Source organism: Marmota flaviventris, chromosome 13 (assembly GCF_047511675.1).
Source record: "Marmota flaviventris isolate mMarFla1 chromosome 13, mMarFla1.hap1, whole genome shotgun sequence".
NCBI lineage: Eukaryota > Metazoa > Chordata > Mammalia > Rodentia > Sciuridae > Marmota > Marmota flaviventris.
In genome coordinates this window covers 17,473,701-17,500,362 of record NC_092510.1, presented here as the reverse complement: position 1 = coordinate 17,500,362, position 26,662 = coordinate 17,473,701, and positions in this window count along the sequence as shown.

The following is a 26,662-nucleotide window of genomic DNA, read 5'->3' as shown; positions in this document are numbered from 1 at the left end:
CTAATTTATACATTAAAGTTTATCATGGGAAGGTATAGGAAAAATAGTTTATACAGGGTTTGGTGACATGGGTGTTTTTAAGTATTCCCTGGGGTCCCTGGAACATATCTTCCATGGATAAAGGGGAACTACTGTACACAGAAATGTATTTGAAAATTTGCTATATTTTTCTCCTTTCTAAATGAATAGATCTGTAGTAAAAATTACTCTTGAGGAAAAACAACTACAAAAAACTCAATTAATACACTGGTTTTGCCTGCCTAACTGCACTTTCCTTTCCTGGGAAATTCTATCAGAAGAAAAACTGGGCTCGGGGCATGCACAACTGGATTCTTACCTCATTTCTCCCAGAAACTGTGACTTCTTGTGTATGTCCCTCACCTCTCTGTGCCTCATCTTCAGGATGAAAATATTATATGTCATTGGCTTCTGAGTTCTTCCATAATATTTGTGTTAATTCTCTGCATTATATTCCCTTTGCATGAAAAACCTTGGATGGATTTTTGTTTTCCTGACTTGACTCCAAATATCCCAGTTCTCCAGGTAGGCCTCTAGGCTTAATTTCTCTTCTGAGATTCAAAGCCAGGCAAACAAGTGACTGGCTAAAATGCTGTCATTTTATACTTATACTGTCCTAAATCAAATATATTGCCATTTACAATTCCCTTTCTCTCTCAGTCTTGATACAGTCTAAGAGTACTGGGATACTGTAATTGCCAACATGCAGATACCCAGTGTGGCCTCCCCACCCCTCCCCACATTCAACACAATGCCAGTTTCCTTGACAGTTCCCCAATGCATCCATATCCATAAACTCATGAGCATTCCCATGACTTTGCTTTAGGCTGTTGTCCTTCCATTTGCTGCAAAGGACTCTTCTGGTGCCTGCTTTTTGGTATCTTCCTACTTCCTACCCACACATGTGCTCCTCGAGCGGTATCTGTCAAGCACAGTTCCGCTCTATTCACTGCTGACAAAATAAAGGTCTGACTTTCATAGCAAATAAGCTCTTCTATGATCTGACTCATCTGTACAGCCTTGCTCCTGGCAGGCAGTACCACTCACCATTTCTCAGGCATACCTTGCATTTCCTGCATTCACGCTGTTCCCTCCTCTCAGAATGCCCTTTCTTCTTATTTCTACCTAGCTTCAAGTCTTGGTTTAATGCCAGCTCCAACCTAAAGCCTCTCCTAATCCTCCTATCTGGAACTAATCTCTCCTTCCTCAATTCTCTCCTGCGTTTCTTTGTTCAACTTCTTTGCCTCTTACCACATTCTGCCTCGTTGGGTAGCTATGTTGCTTATGTCAACCCCAAATAGCAAGTTCTTTGGATATGAGGCTCATTCACATTTGCAGCTCCTATCAAACAGTTGATAGTCAGCAGACACCAGATGGAAGCCCTGTTACTGTCACTCAGTTAATATGTATCATATTTGTGATTTACAGCAATGTTTTCATATGTATCTATCTTTATTTAAGTCTAAGATCTACATTTTGTCAATTCATTATGTTGCTATTCTTTTTGGAAATAGTGCACGCTTCCCTTTTTAGCTTAGCCTCCTAAACATCCTAATAAGATATCATTAATTTTATTAGACTAATTTCTCATAAAGGTTATTTGAGTATAACATGTTTATATTAAGTGATTTATATACATTATTCAATTTAATCCTCTCAATGAGGGAGTTCATTTAACAGATGAGAAAAACTAAGGTTTGTAGACTTTAAGGAATTTTACTAGCATCACCCAGTTGGTGAGTAGCTGGGCCAGGGTCTGAATCTAAGTCTGACTCTAAACCCTACATCATAAAAGGGACAGGTTCTTTACCTTCATCTTGGAGGAGAATGATGCATCTGAAGAGAAAAGATATAGTTTGCAGATAAGAGGAGATAAAAGTTCCACATCTTGGTTTCTTAATAACATTGGAACTTTCTCCTCTGGTCTTTAGTTACCCAGGACAGTAGTAAGGTAGGTCTCCTTGCTTATTTCTCTGCTGGCTTCCTGAAGTGACATGGATATTTCTTATTGAAGTCCTATACTCCAGACTTCCAATTTAGTTCCTTGCCAGATCTCTACAGTGAACTCCACCCTCACCTCTGAGTACATACCTCATCCTAATTCTTCTTCCTTTTCTTCTGGTGCTGGGGATTAAACCCAGGGGTGTTCTACTACTGAGCTATACCCTCAGCCCTTTTTAGTTTTTATTTTGAGAGAGTTTCCTTAAGTCTCCCAGGCTGATCTTGAACTTGCAATCTTCCTGCCTGGGCCTGCCAAGTAGCCAGGATTACAGGTGTATGGCCTATAGGTGTATGGTGTATGGTCATTATAGGTGTATGGCCACTGCAGCTGGCCATCATCTTCAACTAGTTTGTCCTTATGAAAGACACAGGGGATATTGACCTCAACCTGCCAGGATGTGGATCTTGCCATCTTTGTTACAGATTAAGGAGCAGAATTCTTGGTCCAGCTTCCACAGAGGGTCTGTCAGAGCTTTCTTTCCCTGGGTCTCTCTCATCTGCCAAATTGGGTGACCTCTGGGTCATGGGGAAAGGTGTAGCTTTTTGGTTCACTATTTTTCAGGTCTCTTGCTTTCTTTCCCCTTTAGTTTTTCTTTTCAGAGAGACTCAGCCTTTTCATGCACTGCAACAACCGGAATGCATTGAGGCCTGGGGGTCTAGAGGCACTGGACTCATTAACATGAATCCTGCAAATGAATATGAAAGTGCTAATACAGTAACAATAGCGGGTGAAGAATTCGTTTTTCTCTCCATATTAGGTAATCCTCACTGTTTTTCTCTCTCATTTCTTTTAACTTATTTCCCCCTCCATCTCAAGCTTTTGCCTTTTCTTTTGGCCTCACCTTTGCTTTTCTCTCTTTCTCCCTCTGTCTTTTATCTTTTTCTTTAAAGGCAAAAACAAAGCAGCTTCTCAGTGTGTGCATGTTAGACTTCATGGCCCTCAGGCTGAAAAACTTCTCTGAGTTCTCAGGAATCCCCATAAGCCTGGCGCACTTGAGGATACCCCTTCACCTCACCCACACACCACACGCCAAAGAGGTGAGGACTCCTTCCAGCCTGGACCAGGTTGGACTGGATTCCGGAGCCTAATTAGTGCCAGAAAATTTTAAAAAGGTAATAATTGCTTTTAAACACTTAACAAAAGCAGATCTCACCTCGAAGTTTTGTAAATTTGTAGTGAGGACTGATTATAAGGGAGTACTTGTGCTGCCCTCTTTGTGTTTGATTTGCAAACCAGAAAGCACACGCCCCCATATGCATAATTGGATCCTCACGGTCTCCGCCTCAATGTGGCCATGCACTAGAAGTTTATTTATCCAGTGCCCATTCAAAGAGAAGCTGAATGGAACAAGAAAACTCCCACTTTGCGATAGGATTAGATACCATGGAGTATTCCTCCCCGCACTCTTTCAAAGAAAAAAAAAATTTTTTTTAAGTTTCTAAATCTGCTTGGGAAGAAAAAGTAAATTGCCAGAAGTGAGATTAGTGGGGAATATTGTTCTTAGGACAATAGTGTCTTTATGGCTGGACTGGTATGAGCTCCCTGCTTCAAAAAAATACAAGGGCTGGAGGTGTGGGGGTTCTTAATTGCCTACATCTGATCAACTGGCAGCAAAAAAAGAAGAAGAAAGAAAGAAATCTCATTCAGCTCTGATTTGGCCTGGATCAAGTCCACTTGCTAATCAGAGTTTAATGAGGATGCCACTGGCCCTGTTGTATTTGCCGATGCTCCCACTAAGGTCCCTGGCCTTCTGTTTGTGCAGGGAGCCCCTGCGTCCTGCCGCCCCACGAAGCAGGATGCAGGCTCAGATGGAAAAGTCCCGGCCGGGAGAAGTTAATTAAGTTTAGGCCCTTGGCATTCCAAGTCACCGGAACCGACGGTGGGAAGCCTCACCCACCAGCACAAAAGAGACCCACATGGAGCTCTGAATGACTGTCCCTGGTGGTGGTAGCTGGGCTTCTGTGTGCCCCATTGCCAGCTCTTAACCCCGGGAACTGTGTCCCCTCCTCTCCACTGCACAAAATGAATAGCCCTTCAAGGAGGGGGGCTGGGCACCCGCTCGGGTGTAGGAGTTTCTGGAAGCACATGGTCCAGCATCTGATGTTATGGGAGCCCAGACACCAGGCGCTAGCAGGGAATTGGAAGTCTCTGGTGAAAGACTAATTTGTTTGCATTATCTTTGGTTTAAAAAGAAAAAAATCATAAGCAAAAAGTTGACCTTTACAGAGCTTGCTTTTTCTTTTAAAAAATGTGTATCCCATAATCTACGAAGGAGAAGCATTAGTGGTCTCCATAGGAATGCTGGCGCTTGCTGACATGGTTTGGGGTTCAGGGAGCCCCAGGATAAATAGAACACCCCCGCCCCCCGCCGCTGCATTTTTATATTCACTGCCAGCAAAAGCATGAGACATGAAAGCACACTAAGAACACGAAGTCTGAGGGTTAATGGACTTGGATTTGCTTCTCTGAGCTTAGGGTCCCCTCCTGACAAATATGATGGGAGGGTAAGGTAGGTAGACATTGTCTTGAGCATCATCTTCAAAACCACACAGTAAATGTCTTGTGTTCCCTTGAGGCAGGTGGTTCTCAAAATCTAGGGATGATCAGAATCCCCTAAACAGCCAGTGAGCATGTGTGCTCCTGGGCTCCACCCTTCTGATTCTGCAGGTCTGAGAATCTGCATCCTTACCCAGCTCCCACGTGATGCTAAGTAGTGGAGGTAAATTGTGGACACAGCCTTACATGTCAGTCAGGCAGGTTCTGGAACTGCTAAGTTTTAAGTATTTGTATCCCACTGAAAGCCACTTACATTTTTAGTATAATGGGTAGAATGTATTCTGCTGGGCCTGTGATCTCCTTTTCTTTCAGTATCTCTCTTACTAATATTTATTGAACGTTTTACCCATTACTAACATTATCTCATTGGATCCTCTTCTTTTTTTTCTCATGTAAACTTCAAACAACTGTATGGCTTTCTCAGTTCATAATGACCTCAGCTCTAAATGTCACCTTTTCAATGAGGACTTAATGCTTCAAAAAACCAAACACCTACCCAATTCCTCAGCATGTCTTTTCTTTTTCCTGATTTTTTTTTTCTTCTTCAAAAGTGTTACTGGGGCCTGGGGTTGTGGCTCAGAGGTAGAAGGCTCGCCTATCATGCATGAGGCGCTGGGTTCGATCCTCAGCACCACATAAAAATAAAATAAAGGTATTGTGTCCATCTAAAACTAAAAAATAAATATTTTTTAAAAAGTGCTACTGAATATATTTGTTTCATTTGTCATCTGAATACCTCAATACTATATAAATTCTAAGAAGATTCATTTTTTCCTCCTTCCCTTTTTCTTCTTTGTGCTGCTTATTGGACTTCTCTATTCTTATAACATCTCTTGTCCCATTTTAGGTGCTCAGTTAAAATGTATTAAATGAAACAAAATGTTTAATACACATGAAATGTACTAAATAGTAAGTAGATATTTCACTTTGCAGATGAAAAGTTAAAATTCAGTAAGGATCAGCATCTTGGTCACGATCAAACAACTAACAGGTGGAAGGGGAAGAACAAGCACCCAGGTATGTGTGGCTCAAAAGCCTGTGCCCTCAGTGAGTGTGAATTCTCATTTCCAACATACTCTGGGCCAGGGCTAATTTGGGCAGGTTCCACTGGGAAGAAATACTGAAAACCAGCATCACATTGGGACTCTGAAAGGTTCATTCTGCCCTGAGAGAGAGAGTGAAACTAAAAATGCAAGGTGTATGTTGGCCTGGAGTGGGGAAGACAGTCTTCTGAGAGCATCACAATTCAGCCTGCCCTTCGTTTCTAAACATCTGGGGTATCTAGAAAGAATTTTACCAACATGCTGCTCTCAAATGCTGGGCAACTGACTGAACATGCTTTTCTATTTCACAGTTTGAATTTACCCTCTAAGAAAATCCTTCCTAGCTGGGCATGATTGTACACACCTGTAATCTTAGGGACTCAGGAGGCTGAGGCAGGAGGATTCCAAGTTCAAAGCCAGCCTCAGCAACTTAGCCAGGCACAAAGTAACTTAGAGAGACCTTGTCTCAAAATCAGTAAGGGCTGGGGATGTGGCTCAGTGGTTAAGAGCCCCTGGGTTCAATCCCTGGTACCAAAAAAAAAAAAAAAAAAGAGAGAGAGAGAGAGAGAGAGAGAGAGAAAAGAAAATTCTTCCTTCATTAAGTCTATAGGTCTTGTTTTACAATTTCATATGCCTTTATTTACTTTATTTCTTAATTTATTGGAAAGTTTTAGCCAGTACTATAATAATTTTAAAAAATATATTATTGAATTGTATTCACTAATATCTTAGGAAGTTTTGCATCTATATTCATAAAGCTTTTTGGCCTGGACCATCCATTGTCTTTATCTAGTTTATGTGTTTATTTATTTATTATTTTAACCAGGTTAGTCAATACTAGCTTCATAAAATAAATTGGGAAGAGTACTCTCTGCTTATATTTTAGGGAAGAAAATGTGCAGAATTAATGTTAAACTTTTGGAAGAATTCTCCAATTAAGTCTTTTGGGCTTGTAGATTTCTTTTTTTTTTTATGAATTATAGTTTAGTTTTTCTTTTTGTTTTGTGGTACTGAGGATTGAACCCAGGACCTTGTGCATGCTAGGCAAGCACTCCACCACTGAACTACGTTCCCAGCTCCCCTCTTTCATGTGAATTTTATAGTTAGAAATTCATTTTCTTTAATATTTGTAAGGTTATTCAGATGTTACAATTATCTATTTCATGTTGGGGGAGCTATGGTAGTTTGTGCTTCTTGGTTCATGTCGTCAAATGTGTGTGTATAAACATTCAAAGTATTCTTTTATAATCCTTTTGATGTCTGCAAGGTCTATAGGTCTGTTTTATTCCTGATGTTGGTAATTTGTGTCCTCTTTCTTTATGAGTTTTTCCAATAATTTTTGGAAAATTTAATAAAAAATAATAAAAACCAATTTTGATTTTATTATAGCAATCAATTTTTATTTCAATGGCATTTTGTGGGGCGGGGGTACTGGGGATTGAACTCAGGGGCACTTGGCCACTGAGCCACATCTCAGACCTGTTTTGTATTTTATTTAGAAACAGGTTCTCACTGAGTTGCTTAGTGACTCTCCATTGCTAAGGCTAGCTTTGAACTCATGATCCTCCTGCCTCAGCCTCCCAAGCCACTGGGATTGCAGGCATGCACCACAGCGCCCAGCTCAATGGCATTTTTTATGTTCAGTGTATTGGTTAGTTTCCTTGAGACTTCCTCATTGGCCCATGACCATGGATAAAAGTTTGTTTGTTTTAGTTGCTAGGTATTTGGAGAATAACAGTTTGTACTAGTTTCTAAAATTTTCTCATTAAAATAAAAAAAAAAAAACTAATCTTTTCTGACATTGCTAAAACAACATGGCCATGATTGACCAGCAGTAGCTGATTTCTAGGATTTGAATGACAGCTGTGAGCTTAGGCTAAAGTAGCATCAGATCAGGGCAAAATCTGGCCTTGGATCCTCTTCTCAAAAAGTTGACTTCCATCCTGGGCTCCTACAGTCTGGCCTAGGCTTCTAGCAGTGGCTGATGACCAAAGACAGCCACGTATTTGTGGGAGATGGGAAGTTTTCTTCTTTTAATGGAGATTATGTCAAAGAGTAAGAGCTCTCTGAAGCAGAACAAAGCTAATTGGTCTGAATGTCTGGAAGAATCCATATAATTTAATCCTAACTCCATTTTAATATGCTCCTTAGCATTTTAATTTCTAGCGGTTCCAGAAAAGTTTTGGATAGTAGACACTCTAGCTTGTTCTCTAATTCTCTTTCTGTCCATCTCTGTCTCTCTCTCTGTTTTTTACACTGCTGTTAGACTTCTCTAGCTAACTTTCCCTGTAATGTAACAGTATTTTAATAGGCAAGGCACTGGAAGACAAAAGACTAAAAAGACAAGCAAAGGCATATCTTGGCCCTCGGGGGATCATAAACTAACTTAGACAGATGCTTGCTTACTGAATGTGATCCTGTTCAGATAAAATAAGAAGCAATTTGAAATCTAGCCCCTAATTCAGGTTAAAAAACAAATGTCATGGTTTTATTTATAGCTTATTTCTTGGTTTCGTTACCTTTCCTATCCAAGTTGGAACGAGCCCTCCCTCATTCAATATGTGAAGGGATAATGAGTGAGTCTGACTTATAGCCTAGTTCCAATATGAGGTAAACACAATAAAAGTATGCTAGGTTAACATATATTCAATAATATACGGAAATATACATTTTAATTTTTATCATGATAGAATATGCATAACAAAAATTTTAAATTTGATCCAGTATCCCTTATTGGTTCTTGGTTTTAGTTTTTGAACTTTTAGGAATCTTATTAAGGAAGTTGGTACCTATCTATGCCTGAATATTGGAATGTTGACCCTATGTTTTCTTCTAGCAGATGCAAAGTTTCTGGTCTAATCCTAGGTTTTTGGTGCACTTGAATTGACCTTTAACAAGTACCTTTCCATCACTTCCTCTCATACAGATTGTAATGTGTGCATCTCTTATAGGTTGGAATACTTAGTGGCTCCTTCTTCCTCTTCATCTATGGGTATGCTTTAATGGCACCAGCCCCTGATATCTTCAAATATATATATTGATCACATATAAGTCTCATGGCTCTCTTCTGTAGAAGGACCTTTTGAGTATATGTGTTTTTAATTTTCCAAATATATACCAATTATCCTAAATGTTATTTGCTGTGTAACATAAAGAAAGGCAGGATATTATTTGACTGCAGATGCCATCTAAGGAAAACCAAGGGACTTTGGCCATCTTGCGCTGCCATCAGCCTTTTTTTTTTTTCCAAGTGACTTTGAGTTTGTGAAATCTAGTGAGGTAGTCATTGGTGCTACACACTGATACCCAATTCCTCCTTTTTTCCAGGAACACAAAAGGTTAAATTTCCTGTCCCTCTCTGTATTTAGGTGAAGATATGAGACTTGTGAGGAAGGTGACAAGGGACCCAAGTCTGAATAGCTCATTGATAGCACTCACCTCTGCCCTTCTTTCATCTTTGAGATGAAGTCTCTTGCAGGTTGAGTTCTTATGTGAGGATGATAGATAGAAAAATATGTTCCACAAGAAGTATGTATAACCTAAGTGAGAAATAAACCTTTGTTGTTTTCAGCCTCTGATATTTTAGGGGTGTTTGTTTTCATAGTGTAACATAACCTGGTCTGATTAGTGTAGCTGTAACACAACAGAATGTAAAGGAATAATATACATGGATTACAGTCTATATAGGGGAAAAGGAGGTACTTACAAAAGCTGATAACTGGGTTTCCTGTAGATGTAAGTCTGTAATTGGACCTGTTCTTCTTTTCATAGAACACTACTGTTCCTCCAGAATCTTCACCCTGGACGTTCATTGAACAAAATGAGGATTCAAGGCAATGTCAATACTGCATTAGAGCTGAGAAGCCACATTAAGTGTGAAGGCACATGTTCACTTTGACTTTAGTTATATCAACATATGTTTAGTTTTGTGTTTATTTAATAATGCTTGCTCCCTGAGCTAGTCTAAAATCCATGATTGCAAGGACTAAATCAATTTGTTAATTGATGTATTCCTAACTAACAACAGGTTGAGCATCAGTTTTGAATTTGAAAATTCAAAATTCAGAATGCTTCAAAATCTGGAACTTCTTGAGCACCGATATGATGCCATAAAGTGTAAAATTCCCACATGATCTCATGTGACAGGTTGCACTAAAAAATGCAGGCACATTAAAAACACTGTATGAAACTACCTTCAGGCTATGTATATGAAACATAAGTAAATTTCATGCTTAGACTTGGGTTCCATCCCCAAGAAATCTCTTTAGGTATATGTAAATATTTTGAAATCTTAAAAAAAAACACTTCTAGTTTCAAGGGATACTGAACCCATATCAATGAATGAAGAAATATGTGTACATGTATATCAGTGAGCATTCCTGAGTGTCTCAATGGGTGTGGAGTGGCTTTCTATGTCACAAGACACAGGGTGTGGAAAAGAAAGAAGACTTTTGGTGTGGTCCAAAAGCCACAGCTGGCAAGATTTCTTGAATTAGAGTACAGTACAGAGAAACCTGAATGACTGAGATTTATTGAGTATAATTCTTTGCAAGTATATACTATAAATTCAAGTGCTAAAGCATGTTTCAGCAATATAAATAATAATGCATAGTTATGATATGTTGGCCCTGACTCCAGGCTAATTGTCAACTACAAACAACGCAGAGGCCTGTCTTGCTTTAGCTTGGGACTGTATAGAATCCATACACATTTGTTTCCATTTTCAAAGATATTGGTACTAATTTAGCCAGATCTCTAATACACATCAGTGAGAGGTGATCATTTCAAAATCATAGAATTTACAGGGAAATGGATGGCATTAGAGCAGATTATGCTAAGTGAAGCTAGCCAATCCCTAAAAAACAAATGTCAAATGTCTTCTTTGATATAAGGAGAGTAACTAAGAACAGAGTAGGGTCGAAGAGCATGAGAAGAAGATTAACATTAAACAGGGATGAGAGGTGGGAGGGAAAGGGAGAGAGAAGGGAAAATGCATGGAAATGGAAGGAGACCCTCAGAGTTATACAAAAGTACATACAAGAGGAAGTGAGGGGAAGGGGAAAAATAATACAAGGGGGACAAACGAATGTCAGTAAAGGGGGCAGAGAGAGAAGAGGGGAGGGGAGGGGAGGGGAGGGGAGGGGAGGGGGGATAGTAGAGGATAGGAAAGACAGCAGAATACAACAGACACTAGTATGGCAATATGTAAATCAATGGATGTGTAACTGATGTGATTCTGCAATCTGTATATGGGGTAAAAATGGGAGCTCATAACCCACTTGAATCAAATTGTGAAATATGATATATCAAGAACTATGTAATGTTTTGAACAGCCAACAATAAAAAATTAAAAAAAAAATATTTAAAGTGGCTTCTAAAGCAAGTATTTATAATTACTTATCATGAAGTACTCATATACAGTTATAAATAAATGGAAAGAATTGTCTTTAAGATCTAATATTGTGCTTGTTTTTTATTCATTTTGAAAACCTTTAGTGTTGTGATTGGTTTGTAGCACTGGTATTCTTTGGAGCATAGTCTGTGAGCTGACCTTTGAACATCACCTGAGGCTTTTCAAAAGCCATTCTATGTGCCTAATTGAAAAGTAAGTAATTGATAAATATTGATACAGTAAGTAATTTTAAAGTATTTCTTACCTGATTGAATTTGGACAAGTGATTATATAATTCTTACTATAACCTGAGAGAGAAAGAGATAGGAATTGGTCTCTGCCTTCATAAAAATACAATTAAGGTGACAAGGGTCACAGAGATGCATTGATTTTCTATCAGTTTGTATAATTCAATATTATGCACCATATATTTGATAAAGAACTATGGGAAAATGTAGAAGGGAGAGATGAGTAAACTTAATCTATCCAAGAAGGTTTCATGTGGATTCGAGAGTTTAAGATGGATTTGGTAATCTGAGGATAAAGGGAAGGAGAAACTAGACAGGGGACTGTGGGCGTAATAATATGGGAATGAGTTCACAGAGTGTGCATCCTGTTAAGATTTGAGGGTGTGTGTTAGGAACCCTGGGGAATATGGTAGGGGGTGTAGAATGGTGTAAGTTTGCAGAGGACCTAGAAAATCACTGTTTTGTAGTTTTGAAGTGATTCCAAATACTTAGATAGCTTATTATGTGAGTGACATATGTGTGGGGGTAATAAGAACTTGGAGTAAACTCCCCTTCCCTTTGAGAATGTTTTGGCACAGCTATCAGATTCCGTATGTGAATTTTTGACCTCAAGTATTTGACTCCAAAATGCATATAAAACTAAAAGTGTGACCAACATTTCTAACACTTAGGCTGTGGCAGGGCTTCACTTTGCCAGCTGCATCTCCAAACACTGAGAGCTCAAGGCCATACCTCGGTAGTGTCTTTAAAACAATGTTTTAAGATATTTTAACTGACGTATGGTGACTGTACAGACCCATGGAATACAGTGTGGCATTTCAATACATGCACACAGTGTAAAATAATCATGTCAAGGTAATTGACATATTTATGACCTCAGAGATTTATTATTTCTTTTCATTGGGAACGTTAAAAATTCTCTTTACTACTTATATTGAAATATACAAATTAAATTAGTTGTTGTCAACCATAGTCATAAGTCACATAGTTCTACTGTGCATAGAACATTAGAAGTTATTCCTCCCTTTAAAATGTACCCCCTTACCTATTAATCATCTCTCTCTCCATCACTCCTCCTCTCTACCCTCTCAGCCTCTGGTAACCACATTATACTTTCTACTTCTATGAGATTAACTTTTAGCTTCTGTATATATGTGACAACATGTGGTATTTGTCTGAGTCTGATTTATTTCACTTAACATGACTTCCTCCAGTTCTATTTATGTTGCTACAAACAACAGAATTTCATTTCTTTATGACTGAGTAATATTCCACTGTATACATACATGAACCATGTTTTCTTTGTTCCTATCAGCCTTTGAGCTAGCCCTGGAGCCTTACTAGCTACCTCTCTAGCACTGCCCCCTAGTGTCAGAGGATCTTATGTGCTGTCATGGATCTTCATGATTAAGTTAAAAAACTGGTTAAGACTTCTCTTCCAAGAGCCTCTGGAGTACAGGCTCACCACCATCTCCCCCCATTAGACTGACATCACACAGAGGCCTGCTTCCATCTTAACTGGGCAACTAGATTTCAATAATTGGAGCCTAACAAGATTAGTCATCACTATCTGGCTAATGCACTACTTTAATGTTCACATCATCAGTGTACACCATAATACATGCACCATAAGATACACCAGAAATATTTTGCATAAAATACACAAAGTGAATACATTCCATATGAGAGATTTATTCTCATTATTTTCCTCCCCTAAGAAGTAGGAACAAAAGGAAAGAAAAAAATCCTCTTTGGGTGATTTGCAAAATTATACTTTGATTGTCTCTTTATTTTAACCCCATAAAACAATCATTCATAAGAGACTTATTGGAGGCAGTGAAAAGTTGTAAGTTTATCAGTTGAGAGGTTTTGAGCTGTAAGTAATAGAAAATTTGACTTAATTTGCCTTAATAAAGAGAAAAAAATCTATCCTGACTTCATATAAAGTCTGAGTGTAGGGCCTGGGTTAGCCTTTTTCCCTCTATCTTTCTTTGCTAGTTGACTTATACTGAGGCTCACTTTCCTCATAGTCACAACATGGCTGCTAAAATTCCAGAAAATGCATCCAAACACAATGTCCTGATGACAAAGATAGGGCATCTCACCTTGGTTGACTTTAAAAAAAAAAAAAAAGCTTATTTAAAGAAGTAAATTTTTGCTGGTCATGGTGGTACACGCCTGTAATCCCAGTGGCTCCTGGTGGGAGGCTGAGGCAGGAGGATGGTGAGCAAAACAACTAGCCTCAGCTAAACAACTCAGTGAGACCCTGTCTCTAAATATAATACAAAATAGGGTTGCGATGTGGCTCAGTGGTTAAGTGACCCTGAGTTCAATCCCTGGTACCCCACCCCCCACAAAAGTAAACTTTTCCCCAAGTCCTTCGGGTTTTTCTTCCTATTCATTGACCAGAATTATATCATGTTTGCTTAAAGCAATCATTGACAGAAGAAAAGGCATCCTATGAGACCAGAGCTGGAGATATCTTTCTTGAAACCTAAGGGTAGACAGAAGAAAGTGAATCCCTGAACAAATTTGTATTTTTTTTAGGAGAAAGGAAGTGCTATTGCCTATTGTAAGGTGGATCAGGTTTTATATGGCTTGATGCTTACACGTTTCAGGGACCCTCTTTAAGAAAATTCATATAAACTTATGAATATAAAATGAGAAATTAAGAGAATATTTCATGAAGTGAGAATGTAATTCAGCAAATGATAACATTTAAAAAATGTCAGATATCATAAAATGAATTAAAAAAAATACATTTTAAGTAATTACCTAGCACGTTCCAGGGGAACTTTCCCTCCCTTCTGGGGGGTGGGCTAGACGCTCTTTAAAAATATCTACACATGATCAGGATTCTGAGTACTATCTGCTACAGTGATGATACATAACTGTTTTCCCTCAATACAGTGAATCAAAAATATTTTTTAATTGATAGTTTTTTTTAAAGCTTCTTTCAACTTGATAATTTGCTATTGACAATATCCTGTAAAGATTTAGGGTTGTTGCTAACATTGAAGAAATCCCCATCCAGCTTCTTGTATAAATGAGTTGTAAGATTTCAGGGGATTTCAAGTTTTCTTGTATGTTGATAAATCTCAAATATTCTATTTGTTCAATGACACTCATGAAACCATTTATTGTCAGTGCCCTCATTATAATGTGTGTTATGGGTTTTGTGCTAAATTTGTTGATGCCAGTATTTTGTGTCAAATCAACAAGAAATTGAAATTGTTTCCAATGTGCCCACAGGAGCCAAATTACTCATCAAATGATCAAATGACCCAAGAGCCTATTCATTAATTTCATTTATAATATATCTTTTCTTCTTATGTCTTACAGCTCCCCCCACACCAAAAAATATTCTGAGTGTAGTGCAAATAATTCCTAAATCTCACTATTTGCTTTCAACCAATGTGTGTTTACCTTGAAATGAACCACATAGACATATTCCACTAAACCCCAACTAAATGTACCCCCAGCTAAACTTCCCCTTATCAGTATATCATAAAACACCCACAGACCCGACCACCATTCAACACAAGGTCAAGTGTGAGGAACAGAAATGAGCAAAAAATGTCAGAGGTCACAACCAATTGTGGTTAAAAAGTCTTACACAAATATGTAACCTGGTAAGAAATGTTTGCTTATATCTGGGCCTTGGACAGAAGCCCAGGCAAGTGAGTGGTCTCAGAGCTCAAACGTCAGTAGCTTCATCTTTGTGTGTGTGTATGTGTGTGTGATTAAAAAAAAACCTTTCTATTTTAAGTTAATTTGAAACTTACAGAAAAGCTGTGAAAATAATACAGAGTTCCCATCTACCCCTTACCCGGTTTCCCCTCCAGTTAACATCTTATATTTCCCCAGCCCAGGAGATCAACACAATCGCGGTGCCGTGAACTAAACTACAGACCAGACTCGCACAGCACCATTTTCTGCACTGATGTCCATTTTCTATTCCAGGATCCTGCCCAGAGCACTATGTATTTAGATACTATTTCTTCTCTCTCTCTTTTTTAGTAGATTTTCTATTTTAGAAACATTTTTGTTGGTGAATTATAATTATACATAATAGTCGGTTTCATTGTGGTGTATTTGTACCTACACGTAGCACGACATGGTCTAATTCACTCCCCCTATCTCCCCTTTGCTTCTCTTTCTTCCTCCCCTGATCCCCATCTTCTACTTTCCTGGTGTCTCTTCAAGTTTCATGAGTTCCCTCCCCACTCTTTTTCTCTGTAGCTTCCATATATGAGAGAAAATATATGACCTTGACTTTCTGAATCTACCTTATTTCACTAAGCGTAATATTCTCCAGTTCCATCCATTTTCCTGCAAATGGCATAATTTTATTCTTCTTTATGGCTGAATAAACTCCCATTGTGTGTGTGTGTGTGTGTGTGTGTGTGTGTGAGAGAGAGAGAGAGAGAGAGAGAGAGAGAGAGAGAGAGAGAGAGAGAGAGATTGGTTGGCAGACCCTTAGGTTGATTCTGTAACTTAGATATTGTGAATTGCACTACTATAAAGATGGGTATGCATGTAATGCTATAGTATGCCGACTTAAATTCTTTGATCAATACCAAGGAGTGGTATAGCTGACTCACATGGTAGTTCCATTTCTAGTCTTTTGAAGAAATTTCATACTGATCCATAGTGGTTGTACTAATTCACAATCCCACCAGCAGTGTATAAGTGTTCCTTTTTCTCTGCATGTTAACCAACTAGCTTCATCTTAAGTCCACCTCTGGTTCCTGGGTATCTACCAAGGCCTGCTATCATGTTATAAGGAAAATCAGAAATCTTCAGGAGCAGTGAAGTGAGGAGAGTCTGAAATAAGGGATTGCAGAAACCAGGGTATATCTGGTGATGGGACTCAGGAGAGGCCATGGGCCTGGAATGGAGTAGGGAGGTAGACCATCCTGGAGGCAAACACTACAATGTCTGGGCAGCGAGTGGATGTAAAAGAACTTGAGAGAGGGTCAGATCAGAAAGTCTGGATCAGCAGAATGATGACACCCCACTGCTGGGGAAAAAGTAGCTGGAGGGGGGAATTGTCATATCCCTTACAAGGCAGGCCATGACTTAACTAAGTGCATCAGGAGGGGTCAAGATCTGAAGCTAGCTGAGCCTTCAACAGATGTTGGGGGCAGTTTGGCGCAAGAAATGTCTAACTCAGCTTATTCATTAGACCATGGCAAATCTAGAAGGAAACCCAGTTTTTCTGATTCCCTGTTTTTTTTTTTTTTTTCTTTACCCTAGGACTACCTCCCAAATACAACTTTTACCTCATGCTAAGCATTCCAAGCTGGAAGAAGGTATTAGTTTTTGCCTAAGGAAAGCCTTCCTGGGAGGTTGCCCCACCAACTCTTAGTGGGTGGCTGTTCTTATTGATGATTTTATCAGTTGTAGTGAATCTGTGCTGAGTGCTAAGAACATCTTTAAAACAGGGGAGGTGGTGGTGTTGGGGAAACTTATTGTATTAAGTCTTTCTCATTTTAGATTCCCCCCTCCCTCTGCCTCCCACAGATACTTGGCATCCCATGCCAAAATATGCATTCTAGTGCCTTCAAGCAAAACTAGTTCTTCTACCAGTAAGAATTTCAACTCTAAACTTTCTGTTGGTTTCTCTTCAAAAACCCTTCACCAAACTTTCAGCACACAAAAATAGAAGCATTTCAGTCTCTGAAGCAGTTTAGTGACATTTTGGATGTTGCTTCTTAAAGGGTATTTTTCATTTGTTCAACAAATGCTTATCAAGTGTGATGAGCTCTATGGTAGTCCTTAGCACATACATCAGTGTACAAATGTAATCATGATGCTGCTTATCTTGGATAATGAATCACAATCAAATGTGAAATTTTAAGTCTCCTAATGGAGAGGTGCATACTTGGACTATATTCAGCTGATATTCAGATGCAATTCTGCTGTATCAGGGGTTAAAATATTAAAATGTGTCCATGTTGACTGTAGCTTCATCTTAAGTCCACCTTAAGGTAGTTTTCTCAGATGGCTACCATCCTTTCCTTCCCTCTGTATGGACAAATGCTGTTGCAGTTTTTCCCTTCCCCTAAATCTGGGCTGACCTTGAGACTTGCTTTGACTAAGAGAGTGCACTGAAAAGATGCTATGGGACTTCTTAGCTAAGGACTTAAGAGGATGGGTAGCTTCTGATTCCATCCTTTTATGACCATCATGTGAAAATTCCAGTGACCACCATGCATGCTGTGAGAAAGCTAAGCTAACCATAGGCAGAGGCCAGGTGGAGAGAGTGATGTCTAGCTAGGTCCCTGCTGTTCCTCTGTTCCAGTTGAGACAGCAGGTATTCCACAGAAGGAGCAATCTTGGATATTCCTACCTCTGTAGACACTATGTGTATCAGAAAAATGACCCAGTTGAAACTAGTCCAGATTGTAAAATCATGAGGAAAAAAAATAAATTGCTGTTCCATGTTTTGGAGAAGGGTATTATATAATAGTAAAGCTGTTTCCTTGAACTCCAGAGTATCATCTCCCCTGTGTCTGGGGTCCCTCAAACCTTGTGTTCAGGGCCCCCAGGTCTATTTCTCCCACCTGTATAGTAGCATGGTTAATTCCTCGCCCATCATGAAGCCTCCAGGATCCTATTCCAGCATCCATTCTGATGGTGGCTCTGAACTGATTCATTTATGTCTGCATAGTACCAGAAAAGGTTTTGAGTACCAACTTTGGATGTAGGCCATTGTAGGATCTTATAGTGGTGGCATTTTACCTCTTCATAAATGCCAGGAAAGGAGTCCCCAAGTTGCACTTGAGCTGAGATCTAAATCTGCTGACAACAGAGAGGAAGGCATGACTACAGAGACAATGTGTAAGAGAACTCTGTGACAAAACCAAAGATGGTGGAAAGAGAAACCAAAACAGTGATCAGAGTGAGAGATATGTAAGGGTCTGGACCTCTAATGCTCCAGTGGATTGGAGTAAATGCTCTAGTTGATTGGAGTAAAAGGCACCCATACAGAGTGAAAGGCACCCATACAGAGACATGCCAATGACCTAGTAGAGTCAGTAGGTCAAGAGCAGAATTGCAGCTGAATCACTGGAATGGTAGACTGTGAATGGGGCAAAGGGCACCCTTCTGCAGTTGCGGGCTGACCTCCAGAAGTGCTGTAAAGCGGAGGCAGCAGCAGATGGCCTATAGGCCTATTGATTGGAGTGATCTGTATTATGCTTTGGATCTGGAATGTCCCCCAAAGGCTCATGTGTTAAAAACAATCCAGCAATATTTCAAGGTAGGATTTTGGGATATGGCTGGATTCTGAGGGCTCTGACCTCATCAATGGATTAATTCATTGATGGGTTAATAATCTGATATTACTGGGAAGTGATAGAAAGTGGTAAGGGGGAGCTAACTGGAGGAAGTAGGTCACTGTGGGGGTGCCCTAGAAAGGCCTTTTTTTTTTCCTGGCCCCCTCTCTTTTTCTCTGTTTCATGACTGCCGTAGCTAAGCAACTTTCCCATGCCGTGTCCTTCTGCCATGATCTTCTGCCTCACCTCAGGCCAGAGCAATGGAACCAGCCAATCACGGACTGAAACCTTGGAGACCATGAGCCCAAATAAATCTCCGTCTTTAAGTTATTTTATCTAGTCACAATGACAAAATTCTGACTTACACAATCAGTATACCTATTGTTTTCCTTATCCATTCACACAAGGTTGCCAGTACAATGTTTTATTATTAAATTAGTTGCCAACATTGAATTTCAAAAGTTTTTAAGTAGAAAAGTCTCATACTTGGGATTTTGGTGTGTGTGGGAAGATAGTTCTACCATATTCTACTGTATTTCTATAATAGGTGGAGGTGCATAGAAGCTACTTGATCTAGATGAAGCGCACATCTCTTTGCAGCAGTCTCCTCTGCTTTCTGGGGTGTTTCCCAGCACTGGAGACCAGTGTTAGTCAACATATACTATCCTACACAGGTCCTATGCACACACTGCCCTGCTCACTTGACCCCTGGAGGCACAGGCATTCTGATCCCTTGTTAGGATGTTGAAGATATTGTATAATGGAGATCCTTAGTGTCTGTGAAGTGCGGTTGCTAGATTTAACAAACACAAAAAACAAAATAAGTACGACCAAGTGACAAAATAGGCTAGTTGAATTTGTGTTTCTGGTAAACAAGTGATTTTTCAGTGTATGTTTCGGATATTGTAATAATTGACAGCCCTCTTTGCGAGGCAAAGAAGAGTGGCAACTGAGATTATGCCCTGCTCTCTGCATTCCCAATACACATAAGCAGGGACATCTCCTACACATGCCTGTCCATGCCATGCCTCCGTTGACTGAGGCAACCTTTTGCAATGTTGTGTTTCTTGGAGCTGAAGCTAATGTGACATGTAGTGCAGGAGCGGCCGATTCATGGAAATTGACTGAGAAGCCCTGAGGGTTAGAGTTGGAAGATAGTTTGGAGAAAGATGGTAGTGAGTTCTGAATGCCGGGCTCAAGGTAGATTGAGCCCATGGGAACCGTGTTTCAACAAGTCACCGCTTACATCTCTGTTTTGAGGTGGCATTTCTGCAGTAGAGGTTTCCAGAGTGGTGGGGGTGGTGTGCTACCTAGAAGGCTGTGGTGGTACAGAGGTTTGAGGTAACAGGGGTCTCCATTGAAAAGTGGAAATTGGGAGGAAGAGTAAGTCATAAAGGTGACTGCTTTGAAGGAAGAATCAAGGGGCTTTGGTGACAGCATGGACTAGTGAATGAAGAACAAGAGGAATCAAACGTATTGGTGACACTATTGTGGTTATGAAATAGTGACAGCACTGCCCCCAGTTTTATTTCTGAGGAAGTTGGGAGGGGATACTTCCTTGAAGGAGAGGTGAACAATGACTTTTTAGATTTACATTTTTAATTTTTTATTTTTGCAGTACTAGGTATTGAATCCAGAAGTGCTCTAATACTGAGCTATATCTACAGTCGCCCCCCCTCCCTTTTTTTGCTTATTTAATGAATTTGTTAAATGTAAATATTTGTGTTATACTTTGTAGTAATACAAAATATTTATTTTGATACAGGATCTCCCTAAATGTAGAAGCTGGCCTTGAACTTGAAATCCTGCTCTAGTCTACTGAGTAGCTGGGATTTCAGGTGTGTGCCACAGGGGAGCGATGCCCTTTTAGATTTGTTGAGTTTGAAGTGTAACCCAATGGAAAAGACTAAAAGTGGTTAAAAATTTTATTAAATTACAAAAGCAACTAGTATTAAGTCTGTGTTAACTGTTCTAAGAACTTTACACATAATTGATTTATGAAATTATTTTTTCCTCACAAGAAATCTTCTGAAAGAGAAACTACCATTACTCCTATTTTGTAGATTAGGAAACTGAGTAATAGAAGTTTGGCAACTAGTCTAAATTTAGGCAGTTAGTAACGTTCCACCCCAGTTGTCCCTGCTGACTTCCATGGTTCCTCAAAGTTAGACCTAAGGATTTGTTTTACAGCTCCTCCTTATTTGATGAAATCAATGTAGAGCAGAGGGGAAAAATTTCATATTAATAAATAAATAATAAATAAATAAATTAAAATATCATATTAATCAATATTTTATAACAGGAAATATATAAATCAGGCTAGCTGTCCAAATTTAAATTAAATTTATATACAAAAAAGAATCCAATTGATTAAATTATGTCATGTGTTTGAATGAATGAATATGTTATGATAGATCCCTTTATTATGTATAATCATATGCACCAATTAAAATTAATTAAAAATAATCAAAATGAGTTTGTGCCCCTGTGGTACAACTATCTTTTGAATTATAATAAAAGTACTTTAATTTTGTCATTTTAATTTCAGCATTTGTATTTAGTAAGGCTATAGGTAGAGATTAATAGTGAGATAAATCATTAATAAATAATATCGTGCCTTTGGAGAGCCTTTTAGATAATATTAAAATCATTGAAATGCATCAATTAATACCAGTCTTCATTTAATATAATGTGAATTTAATTATATTTTAGTATAAATTTTATTATAATTAAATTCATATTTTATAATTGGCAATTTTCCTATACATGTGGTTGAAAGTAAGCTTCTTGCAAGAACTCAGTTATTTCATATTAAAAAGTAACATTAAATTTATTTATTTCTTCATTTTTGTGGTGCTGAGGATTGAACCCACAGCCTTGCGTATGCTAGGCAAACGCTTTACCACTGAGATATAATCCCAACCCCTTTATTTTTTGCATGTGTGTGTATAATATTAATGCATTTTCATAGATCCATTTTACTTAAGTAATACATTCTTGCTGCATTGGAAATGGTGTTTGTCCTTTTGGAGAGAAGTGTTGGATCATGTTCTTAGATTAATAACTGTCATCATTGTCTTGTTGTGGAAACGTTTTGAAAGAGAACATTGCATTCCTGAAGTCAGAGTGTGGTTCTTGATTTCAGTTTTCATGCACACTCAAGTTCTCCTGGAAAAGGGAATGTGAACAACGGGAAATTGCATCCATAGAGCCATCAAGGGTCATCTCCAGTGTGGGAGGTTTAGGACACAGGTGCACAGGACAACTGCTGCCTCTTCCTGCTGAGCCAGCAACTGTGTGTCCAACTTCACAGACAGGAGGGGAGATCTGGGAAGGAAAACATCTTTACTCTCATGCATGTTTTGGCTTATTGCTAACTCTGCCACAGGTCATTTGGGTTGTGAGAGTGGTCTATTTGTGTGTGCAGCCTGGCTCTTTTAAACACAGTACTTTCTCCTAGTAATGGAGACATAAGAAAACAGAAAAAGTCACCTCTGGGAGAGATAAATTCAGGACCACTCTGTGAGCAATAGTGTATCCCCGACTCTCTCCAGTAATCCACTGCTGATGGTGCTGGCCTGACACTGAGAGAACTTGCTCATGTGTTTATTGATAGAAGTGCTGGGGTACTTTGGGGAAGACTGAGGGCAAAGTTCTCAAGATGCCAGTGGATCCTGGTGCTGGGCTGTTGAACTACTGTGGAGTAACTGACTTGTGAATTTTGTGGGTGTGTTGGAAAAATCTTTTTGAACTTATGCAAAGCAGATAAATAGGCTTTAAACAGATAAAATCAGATGAATTCATATAACTAGGTCCAGCCTGAGTGTTTGGGGAGTGAGAATGCAAAGAATAAATCTTGAGACAGGTTTGCTAAACAGGGTGTGTTTGTGTGTATGTGTGCATGTGCACTTGCATGGGCTTAAGAACTCTCATCCAAATTTCTATGTGACTTCCAGCACCTGTATCAGAAAACCTGATTCTAATGACATTCATTCTCCGCTCCCCAGCATACCATCCATTTCCTCTTATTTCTGACTGTCAATAGTAATGTAAACTTTACTTTTTTTGGACACATGCTTTTTTTTGTAACGAAGATAAACAGGGGGAAACTCCATGAAGATTTATTTGGACACTTGATCAAAACAAATCTTATAATTGAAAACATTAATAACTTATGATTGTTTAAAAAATGGAAATTTGTTTCATCTTACACAAGTTCTTCTATTGGCCACTTGGAATAAAATTTTAAAACCTTCTGAATAGGTCATCTAAATGTATTTTTTCTTATAAATAGGTTGAAGCAAAAGCAGATTGCTCTTTCCCTATTTCCTTGACTTCACTGTGTGATGTTGCTTATGAAGGCCAGACAGAAAATGAGGTGTGTGTGTGTGTGCGTGCGTGTGTGTGTGTGTATGCACATATGCATACATATAGAATCAGTTTTCTTCTCAATGAAAAGCACAGGAATGTGTCCCCTGCTTCTTCTATGGTTGTGCAGCTCCACACAGCACAAGGTTGTACTCTTGGCTTAGAATGGAAATTCTCTCAGACTCCTCCAACTACTTTTCTGGCGATGGCTTCAGAATTATGATAAAGACAGGTAATAAGATGTTTCATGAATAAAAGGTCTAAGTCAAAATTCTAATTTGGAAAAACTAGTGCAAAGTAGATTACTTGATTAAAATCCAATGGTTCACATTCCAGGGTGTTCTTCTGACTTCTACTCTTTAGTAGACACAAATGCAGCAAAGATCAAGATTTTATTTTAAACAAAAATTGTTTTATTTTTTTCTATCTGGAAGTGAGGGGAGATAGAAGGCAGAATAAATCTATTTGTAATTTCTTTTCAGGAAATACATTAAGCAGTGGGTGAATAATTTTATGTTCAGAGTCTAGATTACTTTAAAAAATCTAGGCCATTTATATTTATTGTACTTAGGGGACAATCTAAGAAAATACTATAAGTAAAGTATTTCACCCTGCCTTGTCTTACAGTTTTACATAGAAATTTGGTTAAATGATAGAGGATGCATCTAAGGAAATAAAATTATAAAGTGCCAGTGAAAATAAGAAAAAAATTGTATTTGAAAGCTGCTAAACTAGCTTTATAAATGTAAACTCAGTCACTGAAAGATAAATAGTAAACATATTTTTATTATATACTACACATGTCTGGTAGCACATGTATAACCATAGTAATTACTGTCTTATTATAATAATATATATATATATCTGCTATAATACTTTCCTTAATGAAGCAATGCTTTTTTTTTTTTTTTTTTTTTGTAGCCCTTCCTAGTAAATGCGTCATGATTGTGTAAATGAGCATCTGTTTTAAGTTATAGATGCCTCTGTAGCATCTTGGGGTTTGGTTGTTTTAGGGATAGTGAATGTTTTTACTTTTGTATTTTTATACAAGGACAGCTTTTGTATAAAAAAAGATTTTTTATATAAAAAATGGGGGAGGGGGTTGTCTCTCCCCAGTTTCGTGGGACTTTAAAATCTACATTGTTTTTCTTATAGTTTATAATAGTGGAGCCCATTACCTCCTTTAGTTAACACTACTTCCTCTTTTCTCCCACAGGGTTCTCAAAGTCAGCTCTGGTGATTGAAGAAAGTTACTTATGCTCAGGTGTTTGGAGAAAGAAAAAAATGTTTCTAGTATTTCTGAGAAAATTTTATTTCTAGAAATGGGGGTGTAATCTATTACCAAATGCCATCTGCAAGTCAAGCAAGATGATATTATGCATCTTTAATCAGTTAAATTTCCAAATTATTTACACTTTAATTCTCAACTTACTTTACAAGGTCTTTGCCAAGTTTGCTTTGAATTCGATGACTTTGCTTGAAAGTTTACCAAGGAAGATGTTTAGGACAGGGAACTTCAAATTCCTAACCCTGAAGCATCGTGGAAGAAGAGGAGGTAGTGCAATTTCTTTTTTTGTTTTAACTCATTGAAATATTTGATTACAGTTTATTTTCATTTAATAGTTTCATCTAAAAGATTATTTTAGTGGTACCAAATCCTAGTGATCATGAGAGAGTTCTTATTCCTGCCAGCTAGAAGATCTGAAATGCTGTTATCAGCCAATATATTCTGGATCCACCAATTTGAATAATGATCTATCAGCTTTGGAGATTTGGATTTCTTAAGATTAGAGACAGCTGTGGGCAGAAAGAAAAGTCCACATTCCCCCACCCCTCCTCTTCCTTCTAACATTCCCACAGAAATTAATATGCTTTGAGCTGAGCCGACTCAGACACAGAGGAGTCAAAGCTGGAGGATTTATTTGAAAAGGAAACCCAAGAAAAATCCTGACACATCTTGCAAAAACCTATTAAAATCTAAACATGACTGCAGTCCAAAGCCTGCCTGTGAAGTGTGGGTTGAGGGGAGATGGTCCAGACCTGGAAACCCTAAATCTATTTGTGTTTTTTGCTGAACTTGGGTCTGGCTCCGTGACATATAGCATTAGATATTCCATAAAGGAGATAAAATCCATCCTGGGGCATAGTTGGACAGGTTGGCTCCTTATGGAGGTGGTAGTTTTTGGATGAAATATGGTATATCCAGGGTGAAGTACCCAAGAGGTGGAGAATCACTTTTAAATACCTCCTTCTTGGGCTTTTACTCTTGAAGTCAGTATCATTTATAAACTACTTAAAGATGGACAATTTTATATCAGTGAAGAGTTTCTCTTCTTTACTTTTCTCCTTCAAATGGGAAATAAAATAGTATAGGGGAAGCGGGTTGAAGAAGATTTTCAAGACCCACTTTCCTGCCTCCATTTCTTGTGTGCAGTAAATCAATGGAGTGATGCATGGGAAAGATCTCCTGTTTCTGTGCAACTGAAATAAAAGGGAAAGGGAGGAAAATAACCCAACTGCCAACTGCATTGCAATCATGAGAAGCCACTGTTGGGAAGAATGCTTTGCTAGTAAATCAGTGCTGCGCCCCTGCCAAGAGGGCATGGTGGTACAAAGGGAGGCATGAAGCTCAAAAACTAGACAGCTATCATGTGTGGCTCCTGACCCTCAGTTATGGGAGGCTGTCTTTCGGGGTTTCAGCTCTGACATTGCAATCCTGGGGCCAACTTTTGGCTCTGCCATGGGTTGGCTGAATGGTGTATTACCCAGTGAGACTCAGCTGTGTCATTTGTGAAGAAATTATTCACAAAGCTGTTATGGAAAGTAAAGAGGATGAGGTATCGATCTGAGCACAGCAACATCGCTAAATAAGAACTTAGTAAAATGTCAGTGCCTACATTCTTAGGAATATTCACTGGTAAAGAGGAAGTTATAAATCTCAGATGTTAGAAAAAATTTATGTGAGTCTGCTTTTCATGGCTAAGACTGAAATACCCGACAGGAAGATGTTAGCTGAGGAAAAGTTTATGCTGAGTTCACAGTTTCAGAGATTTAGTCCGTGGTCAGCTGACTCCATTGCTGTGCACCCAAGACGAGGCAGAACATCATGGCAGAAGGACATGGCAGAGAGAAGCTCTTCACTCATGGTGGCCAGGCAGCAGAGAGAAAGAGAAGAGAGGTGTGGAAGGGCTGCAAGGAAGATGAACCCTTCCAGGGCATACCCCCAGTGACCCATGTCCTCACCTACCTACTACTGTTATCACCCAGGTAGTTCATTCAGACTAGATGGACTGATTAGGTTATAGCTTGCCTAATGTAATCATTTTCACCTCTGAATATTCCTGCATTAACACAGGAGCTTTTGGGGGAACCCTGCATATCCAAATCATAACAACATTATAATGGAAATAATTGTTCCATAATATTTAAATATACAGATGTGAATATTTTGTGGAGACAAGAAGATGTTCTGGATTATTAGAAATGGTGATGTTTTAACTTTCCAAATATTGATTGAGTATTCCTTGTCCAAAATGCTTGGGACCAGCCAAACAAACTTTTGATTTTGAATTTTGGAATCTTGGAATAATCATAATGAGATATCTTGGGGATGGGACCCAAGTCTAAACATGAAATTTATTTGTTTCATGTATATTTTATAGATAATGTCTGAAGGTAACTGTTCAATATTTTTAACAACTTTGTGCATGAAACCATGTTTTATTGTGGGTTTTCTGCTTGTTGTATCATGC